The sequence below is a fragment of the Malurus melanocephalus genome, unplaced genomic scaffold (genome assembly GCF_030028575.1).
Source record: "Malurus melanocephalus ecotype Western Australia unplaced genomic scaffold, MMel_1.1 scaffold_946, whole genome shotgun sequence".
In the NCBI taxonomy this organism is placed as follows: Eukaryota; Metazoa; Chordata; class Aves; order Passeriformes; family Maluridae; genus Malurus; species Malurus melanocephalus.
In genome coordinates, this window is record NW_026624178.1 from 46,343 (window position 1) to 55,695 (window position 9,353).

A 9,353-nucleotide genomic window follows, 5' to 3' on the forward strand; every position below is an offset into this window, starting at 1 on the left:
AGACAATTAGGGTGGGGTTTTTTTGTATTTTTTTTCTGTTCTTGCAGCAGTGGCATTGCTGGAACTGGAGCAGGTGTTGGTATTAAATAAACACAGTCATAGCAAATGACTGCATATCTAAATTTGTGTCTTGTATGCACTACAAAGCCTCTGTACCATCATTTTATAATGGCTGAAATACTTGAAAAAKTGTCTAAAAATTAGCCTGGCACAAACTAAATTAATGAAGAAATGCTGGTCTGTTTGCCAAAGGTGGGGAGTGAGCTTGAGCTGAAGTTCTGAGTGTGGAAYTGTTGCTAAAATAGTGGCAGGACCTGGAATTCTGTGGTTTCAAAGGAAGCAGGAGCGTTTCTTCCTGATATTTCTGCCCACAGATGGGAAAATGCACAGAATGTCCAAGCAGTTTTCACGGGAACATCCGTGCCTAAAGACTGAAACATGATGGAAAATTCCGGAGCACCTGGCAGCCCAAACACCGGGGTTTAATTCCTGAGCATCACAAAGATTCCTGAGGATCACAAAGCAAAGCAAAACTCCATCTCTTTCCTAAGGCTTCCTTCTTCACAGAGTGAAAACAAGCAGGTGAAGGAGAACATCCACCCCAAATTCTGTGGGATAAAAGCCTTAAACAAAAGATAAAATCAATTTATTGCAGTGCCTTCCTTCAGCTTCATCTTTTCTCCAACACCCAGTGCTGTGAGCATTCTCTGGGCCCTTTCCCTGTGATGAGCACTCAGTTTTTGTGCATCTCTGGTGAAAATGAGTCCGAGCAGCTTCAGGGGCTGACTCCAAATGAGGGAAACTTGGTCAATCCAGTGAGCAAAGCTAAGAGCATTTTGTTATTATTTTTTTCAGTAATTACTGGTGAGAGCATTAATTAGAGAGGTCCACATTTTGATATAGTGAGCAGCAGCAACTGTAGTTTTTCACATTGATGATGAATGGGAAAAATGCCTTAAAAATCCCAGGATTAAGGAGAACTCGACAGGAATTACTTTGCTTCTGCAGTAACCCACGGTGTTTCAGATTGTGGAGCAGTTTGACTTTGTTCTCTCTGAAAGTTCAGACACCTCTCTTTTTCTGCTGGATTTACAGAGAGTAAATCTTATCTAAAATCACTTGAGGTGGATCATGATCTTTTTTTACTAGATTTTATTACCCAGATAAATACTTGTGGCAGAAATGTTCAAAATGGTGTCATCCCCACCCCATACAGGCTTTTCGTGCTCAAAAAAGAGATATCTAAAAAAAAACTATTCAGCTGCATAAATTATATTGTAAATGCAGAGGCATCAAGCAGGGCATCCCATTCTGCAGAATGAATAATCTCTGTTTATGAAGATATGAATATCTCTGTTTATGAAGATATTTTGCAGAACCCAATCCTGAAAAATCAGAGATGTGCAGGGATCTTGTTTTTGAGTTTGGCCTCATTTCTCTTCATGCCACTGACTGAATTTTGGGCTGTGTAAAAGTAACCTTTGTATTTGGGAGAAAGAAGGGGTCAGTAAGGCAGAAGTTATAATGGGCACAGTGATGTGACACAGCTCAAACAGAGCTCTGGTGCTCGAGCCAGTTGTGAACAAATTTGCTCAAAACCTGGAACAGCTCTGCCCAGAATACATAATAATATTTGTGTGATCACTGCTCATTCCTCTTGATTTAATATAAGGAAAGAATAGAGATTTATTTTTAGAGTCCAATGCAACTGTCTTCAATGCCCTTCCCCTTTAGATTAATTTTCATTTGGATTCACTTTTTGTTTTCTTGCTGTTGAGAATGTTGCAGACAACGAGGTTTTGTACCCCAGTTGACACTCAGAAAAGAATAGACTCTGCTCTACAGCCGTTATAAACCAGAATAATGTGTGCAGCAGATTTTTTTAGGGGTTTGCATACATAAAATGCCTCTGAGCAATGAAAGCTTGGGGCTGCTGGGTCAGATCTGTGAATGATAAATTGATTTACTCCACAGCAGTCATCTGCGTGCATTCCACACTACCTGAGTTCCATCTCTTCTGTGGACACAAAGAACTGAAGGAAATTGAATTCCTGCAAATCTTGGGAAATTGCCTCTAATTGCAYAGTGACTTATTTTCCTTTCTGGAGACCTGATGCAGTCGTTATTGTGGGATGATTGGATTTTATGGATGCGAGGCTGCTCGTTACGAAAAGGAACATCGTGGTCCCGTTCCACTGCGATTTTTTGTTTTATGAAAATATTTCTGTATCTTCCATATCAGATGTGATATTATTTCCCCAGCAGATGTCACGCAAACAAGCCCTAATTATGCACATATTCAGTGTGCTGGAGCTCAGGGAACCTGCTCAATAGCTGACTAATATTGCTTGCTGAACGCTGTGCTTGGATAAATACAGCATTTACTTGTTCCAAGCCACCTACAGTTACTTCTGYTTCAGATTTATATAAGCAGGAATATTTTATGTTTTCAGCCCCTATACAAAGAAGGTATTGTGTCAAATGAAGAAAATGCTCCTTCCTAATGCTGTAGTTAAGGTCCCACCATTTCTCATCTTGCTTTCTCTCTCCTTTTGGTCTTGTTAAATTCATGGTGAATTTTTTTAATTTAATGATTTTTTGATTTAATGATWTTTTWWRATTTAATTTTGATCTTAATAAATGCAGAGGTTTGTTTTTAGGGTTTTATTTCATACAAATAAGTGATTTGACCTTCATTTTGAGACTCAGAACACGCTCTGCCTCTCGCTCCCAAATCCACTCCTCTTCTTGCTGCTCRTTTCTGCAGAGACTCTGGGCTTGGAGAAGAGCTCCATGTTGGGAGAACAGACAACCTCCTCTCACCTGTGACTTTAAAGAATGAGGGACTTTTTTTGTCACCTAACAGCTCTTGCAGGAACGTGAGGCAGCGATATGATTTATCCTAAAAGGATTTGAGCACACAACAGCCAGGCATTTCCCTCAGAGGGCAGCAAGCAGGAAAGCACAGACTGTGTGGATATTCCAGATATTCACAGATGTGATATTCCAGATGTGTCATCCTTCCTTTTCCTTTTCCTGGGACTTTCTCTTCCTAATCCAGAACAATTCTTGGCTGCCATCATGCCTTTTTCTGGACGGATGCTTCCATTTCAATCTGTATCACCGTTTGTGGTTTTAACTGAGCTGCTAAAAGGTGGTCATGGCAGAGATATTGCTGTGTTTTGGGGTTTATTCTTGTATTCTGTGTTTTGGGGTTTATTCTTGCACCTTGAACAGGACAGGCAATGTTCCCTTATCAGCACCACGAGCTAGTGGGATATCAGTGCTCTTAAGTATATGTGACCTAATAAGAAACCTCAGTAACTAACCATGGAAGAGTAATTTTAGCAGAGAACAAATTGCATCGGGTATATTTAGTTTCTTTTTGCTTTAAACCAGTGAGAATATCATTACTAAWCTTTTTTTTTTCAGGTGTCTCTTACTTAACTGCACAGTGGAATCTATAGTCAAAAATGTAAGTGGATTCAAGAGCAATTGTGAAATGCARTCTRAAATGTACAGCTGAAATTGGAGATGGAAAACGACTGTCATATAAAAATGAATTCAGTATCTTGCTAATTTTTTCTAGCTAGAGAGCCTCTTTTGACTTTTGTTTCTAGAAAGTTTTTATTTTTTCTAGTTCTCATGCTGTGGTGCCATTCTCGAGAGGACTCCAAAGAAATACAAATACACGAGAAAAATTACTTTCACGAGAAGAACAAATCCCATGAGGTTTTGGGATTTTAGTTGCTCAAATATTTGCAATTTTGTGTCTTAGATATTTGGCCTAAAATGAGTGACAAAATAATTCTAATTATGAAAAACGTTACCAAGCTGTAGCACATTCTGATTTCACTAATGGGTTCTGCTTGGGAACTGATGATGTAAGATGGCTTCAATGTGTAGTTCATTATTATTATGGATGGTTTCTAAATTTACTGAATTGCTTCACCCGGTGCTGCAAAATGGAAAATTATATTCACAATAACAGTGTTTTGTACAGATATTTATCTAGTTGCAAGAATTGGAATGYTGAAATAAGTTGCAAAAGAAAAGAATTGCTGCTGAGTTTCCTGTTTGTAGAGGGGCTCACAGAAAAAAAAAAATATTTTAGAATAAACCTGAGTTATAGAAAGCGTGAATAGTGTAAATGGAACCTGTGATTAAAGACTGTTAGCTAAGAATAGGTAGTGGAAAAAAATTCTGGATGGAATTAAAGAAAATATCTGTTCTCCATTTTTCATACTGGAAAAGTGTCTTCTAATAATCAAGCAGTAGCTTGTTAATGCAGTTYTGACTAAATAGCTGAAGAATTTAGCTATTTTTTATAATTGTTAGAGTAATGACCAGCTTATAATAAGGGATAGTTTATAGTTGGTCAGTAGCTTTCAATCACAATTGCGTCTTCTTCATCTTTGCCCCTCTGGAAAATGAATTTCAGTTCATGGAAGTAATGCTTCAGTGCTTTATATTGGATATTGAATTAGTTTGTACAGGTAAAATACGTAATATTTTAAGAATACTTTTCTGTTGTATTTATGTATTTCCATGCATCACAGAGATTACTTTATTCTCTATCATAGCATACACTTTAGAAGAGTTTTAATTTAAAAAATAATCATCTATGCCTTAACAAGGAAGAGCAATTTGCTTTGGTCAGCCTGAAATGGGTGCAAATCAGAGAGGGTGACAGTTCAGAGCAGTGCTGGGACACAGTGGGTCTGGGTTGTTCTTGACTGGCTGAAGAAACTTAAATTTAATAAATTTGTTTTGTGGCGTTTTCCTGCCTTAAATTGTTGGTGAGCCTGGTTAGGCAGTACAGGCCAAACAGAGAGAAATATGATTTCTGAAATGGAACCATGCCATCTTTTAGCAGTAGGTTTTAATATGCTACTCCCTGCATTTACAGTAAGATATGTTATTATTTTATAAGGCCAATTATCCATCCTTTATGTTACCATTTCACTGTTGAGCTCTATCACTCATTTCCTCGAGTGAGAACTCAATGCTGATGACTCGTTCATGTAGGGCCTAAGGTAGCTGGGAAATTGCAGAGTTTTCCTCCTTTTTTTCTGCACCTTTTCATGCCATTTGGTAAGGTTTTTTTATTATTATTATTTTTTATTTTTTTTACACAACTAAGCCAGAGCTTTTTGTCATTCCAGTTGGTGAAGCAGTGGTTCTTTGGGTTTTTGTGTTTGAGCAGCCTCTAACTGGCGAGTTCATGGTTGTCATCCTTTCCCAGAGCAATCAGSCTAATTATGGCTTTTCAGGGCACTGGGTGCTCGTGCCTGGGCAGCTTCCAACACTCTCAATAGCACAGTGGGTTATTTAAAATGAAAATTTTGCCCTGCCTTKATTTGATTTTCAGAAATGCCGCTCAGAGGGAGCGCTGGGATCCGTGAGGAGGAGAATCCGTGGCTTCACCCAGTTTGCTCCATCACTTCATCCTGATGGTTTGTAGGGATTCCAAGTCAAGGAAAAATTAAACTTYAAAAGTTTCCTCCAGGTTTGAAGATCAAAGGTGTTTTGCAAGCAACCTCAATGATCCAGYGAAACCTTTTAAATTCAGAGATGTTTGGAGGCTCAGGGTAGAGGTTGAGAGTTGAATTGTTATYCTGAATCACTCTAAAAGTGAATGAGAATTTTTCTTGCACACTCAGAAAAARCTGAGATTGGTTTTATATGCTTCTGTTCATGTTCATGTTCAAGATGCTAAAAATAGGATGTTGAGGAGCTTCAGAGGTCGACTTCTWAATTTAGACCAAAAGGAGAAAATATTCAGGAAATTCTTGGGTAGAAGATTAGTGACGTAGCAGAATGAGTGAAAGAATGAATGAGAGCTTGCAGTACTAATTTCCAACAGAAAGATGGATTTTAAAATTATTTATATGAGCTCCCTGAGCTCATTTAAAATTGATGAACAAAGATTTCGGTAATTGAAAAGAGCTAAGAGCAGTGCTGAAGAATGACTTGAGAATAAAGAAATAGGTGTGCAGTACTGAAGAATGAATAAGAGGAAAGTACAGAAAAAAACCTTGTGGAGAACAGGTGAATTTGGACCAAAATATGGGCCAATTGTAGCAGTGAAGGAGCAACATAACATAAATGGAGCTGGACAACRTGAAGTCTTTGACTCTCCAGTTTTACAGAAAATTGTAAATGAGCTTTACAGAAAATTGTAAATTAACATGARCTCCCTCCTGCAGTTTATTCCTCTCTCTTGTTTCCTCTTTTGCATCTTTCCCTACGTGTTCCWGTGGTTTTTTGGAGATGGATGTTGTTTACTGCACAGTCTGGCAGAAATCTGATTGTAACTTATCGGATGAAATTTTTCATTTATTCCTTGCAAACACCTTGCAGTTCCTCCCTAAACTTGGGAACACCTCCAGAGCAATATACCACCCAAAAACTGCCACCAATATTTACTTACCCAAATCTTTAAGCAGTCTTTGATGGTTTGTCCCCTTGATTTTCCTCACCAAGTTGATACCTGGTTTTAAAACACTCTTTTCTTTTGACTTGGCTATTTCTAAGGAATACCATGATTTTTTATGCTGCAGGAGCACAGTTAATTGGGTACAACTGAGAAAAGAACCGGGTCCAAAGTCTGGCTCTGAGGCCCTTCCCTTCTTAGGCACGTTGTGTTCCCTTCAGGACAAATTCTGCTCTTCACAGARTCTCTACACGTGGAACTGAAAGCAGAGTTTTTTTCCATTTGTGTCAATTGCATTTAGATTTTAGAAACATCAGCTCCAGCAGTTATTCTAGCTTCCCTGAAATAAATCACTATACATTTGCTTTTCAAAAAAGCCATCCTGCCCAAAAAACGATTTTTTTTTTTTTTTTTTTTTTGGTGGCTGTTTGTTGTCAGTGTTTTTACCCAGCTATCCATAAATACYTTTGGTTTTGAAAGCACCTCCAGCCMGGTATTAAATCATACCAGGACTGATGCTACCCACTGATATATTGTTATATATTGTTGTCTGCCAGCCCAAATAACTCTTTCTCCTGGGCTGTCTGCAGCACTGATGCAGTTTGTATGGGAGCTGTAAAAAAGCTAAAAAATTGGTCTGTTTTTTTTGGGGGGGTGGTTGTTAATGTCTAGCCGTGGTGGGTCAGGATGAGGGAGAAGATGCTGTTCTCATATTTCTGTATTTTATCCCCAGATCTCTGAAGGATACCAGCTTGGCTCTGTGCCTGTGCATGGTGCACTTTGCCACGCTSAGATTTTGCAGTGTTTTGCTGTCAGGGCTGTGGGACTGAGCTCCTGTATTTGCCTGTGAATCTCTGCTGCTCTCACTTTTTTTTTTACAGGGAGAATTACACCCCCAGTGTGCTTGGAAGAGTAATTCTGACAAGCAAAAATGTACTGGATAGCACAGCATTTCGTTTCATTAAGCAGAATAAATTGATATTTARCAGAGCCCTTTATATTAAAGGATCACAGCCCTGAAATATCAGCTGGTGCAATTTTGCAGTTCTGTGTTTAATTGAGTGGAGTTAAACGAGTTCACACTGGCMTACCTGGGGTATGGATCAAGAGAGGACTGAGTGTGCCATAATGAGCCAAAGACAAATTAATCTGAGAGYCCTGATTTCTCCTGTTTGTGTCTTTAGAAGGCAAAGGTTTCAGGTTATTCTGGTTTAAACTTCAGCAGTTTCAGCACTGCTGAAATCTGTTTTCTTTTTCAGGCTACTCCAGCATGAGCTTCTGCAACCACAAATGCCATGGCTTTATAAAACTTTTAGATGTCTCATTTTTATTCAGCTGATGTGATCCTGTGGACTTTTGGATCTAATAAATCTGTGTAAACACTGCAGCTGTCTAAGAAGAAATGGTGATTCTACAAGAGCGCTGACATTATTGCACACACAATAGCGTGTGCAGTAAAAACAAATAAAAACCCCTTGAACAGCAACAGGTGTTCATCTGGCACAGAAACATAATCATTAATTATTATTTTCCTTTTTTCTTGTTGGAGATGCATTAATTGTTCCCTGGGAATCTGGTGGTGAGGGGGATTTCCTGAGGTTTGTTTTAATAATATCCTCTGTAGAACCAGTAGATGCTGGCTAGTGCCTCCAATATTTCAGCTGTTTTCTGCCTTCTCATTCTTCAATTCTGGCCTAAATTAGCCTGTTTTACTTTGGAATTGGGATAAGCTGAGAGTGTACATTTAGTAAATTATAACTTATTAGCTCATCTGACAGGCATAAAGAGGTAAAGTATCCTGATTTTGCTCTGTCGTGTGCTTATTCCCTAATTATGGCCTGCATGAGTCCATTCCAGGACCAGCTCTATTAAAGACAGTGAAGTTGTGAGTCTGATTAAATGTGCTATTATGTGCTAAAATGTCTATTAAAGACAGTGAAGYTGTGARTCTGATAAAATGTGATGCTGGCTGTGAAATGTGGGGTGTGAGGAGAGGGTATTGTCCATTTGAGTGGTGAAAAAATGACTTTGTGGGATGGAGAAACACTTTCCAAGGAAGCCTGTCTGGATTGGGTCTCATGAAAAAGATAAAAAATTAAGTGTAATGTGATAGATTTTTTTTTTTCACAGCTGGAATTTAACAGTGCAGAGCTTGCACAGTTAAACTGTGCAGAGCTACCTGGAAATCTCAAGGATTGGGACGGTGTTCTGTGTTTGAACAGCCACCTTTGGGATTTTCTACATCTGAGTGTCTTCAGCTCAGCATCTTTAGCTCCTGGGAAAGCCTGAGAGCAGAAAGTTGGTRCCTGCATTGAGTTCTGTGCCCACAGCTCCAGTCCAGCTGTGTCAAAACCATCCACAATTTCCCTGAAGAGCCCTCTCAGTGCTTTTGGAGGATTTTCTCATCGTTTTCCTCTCGCAGTTCCTATCAGAATTACAGTGTAGACAGCGATGCTGCTGCTGTTGGGGGATTTTCCTGGAAATGTTCTGAGCTGGTACCAGCAGAGCAGCCCCTTCACCTCGATCCCAGATTGCTGTAAGGAGCAGAGTTGTCACAGCTTGGTGACAAAACCTTCAGCCAGACAGCTTCAGCTTCCCTTGGAAGGACCTGTGAAATCAGGGGGAGCACTGCACGAAGCCTGGGAGGGAATAAAAATGCCCTTCAGCTGATGCTCAGGAAGATTCCCAAAAATTTTTTTTGCTGCAGGGTGCTGGCCTGCCACCTGGGAAAATGATCAGGGGTGAGAGTGAGGAGGTCACTGTGTGGTGAAGGTGATTGGAATCGTGGCAAGGGTTACTAAAACAGACATTTTTTTGTGTTTCAGGCTGTCAGTGGATGGTTCTGAATGGTTGGAGTGTGGCCTGAAGGGAGCTGTGCAGAGAGTTCAGGCATGGCTGGTCATACAGTGCTCAGCAA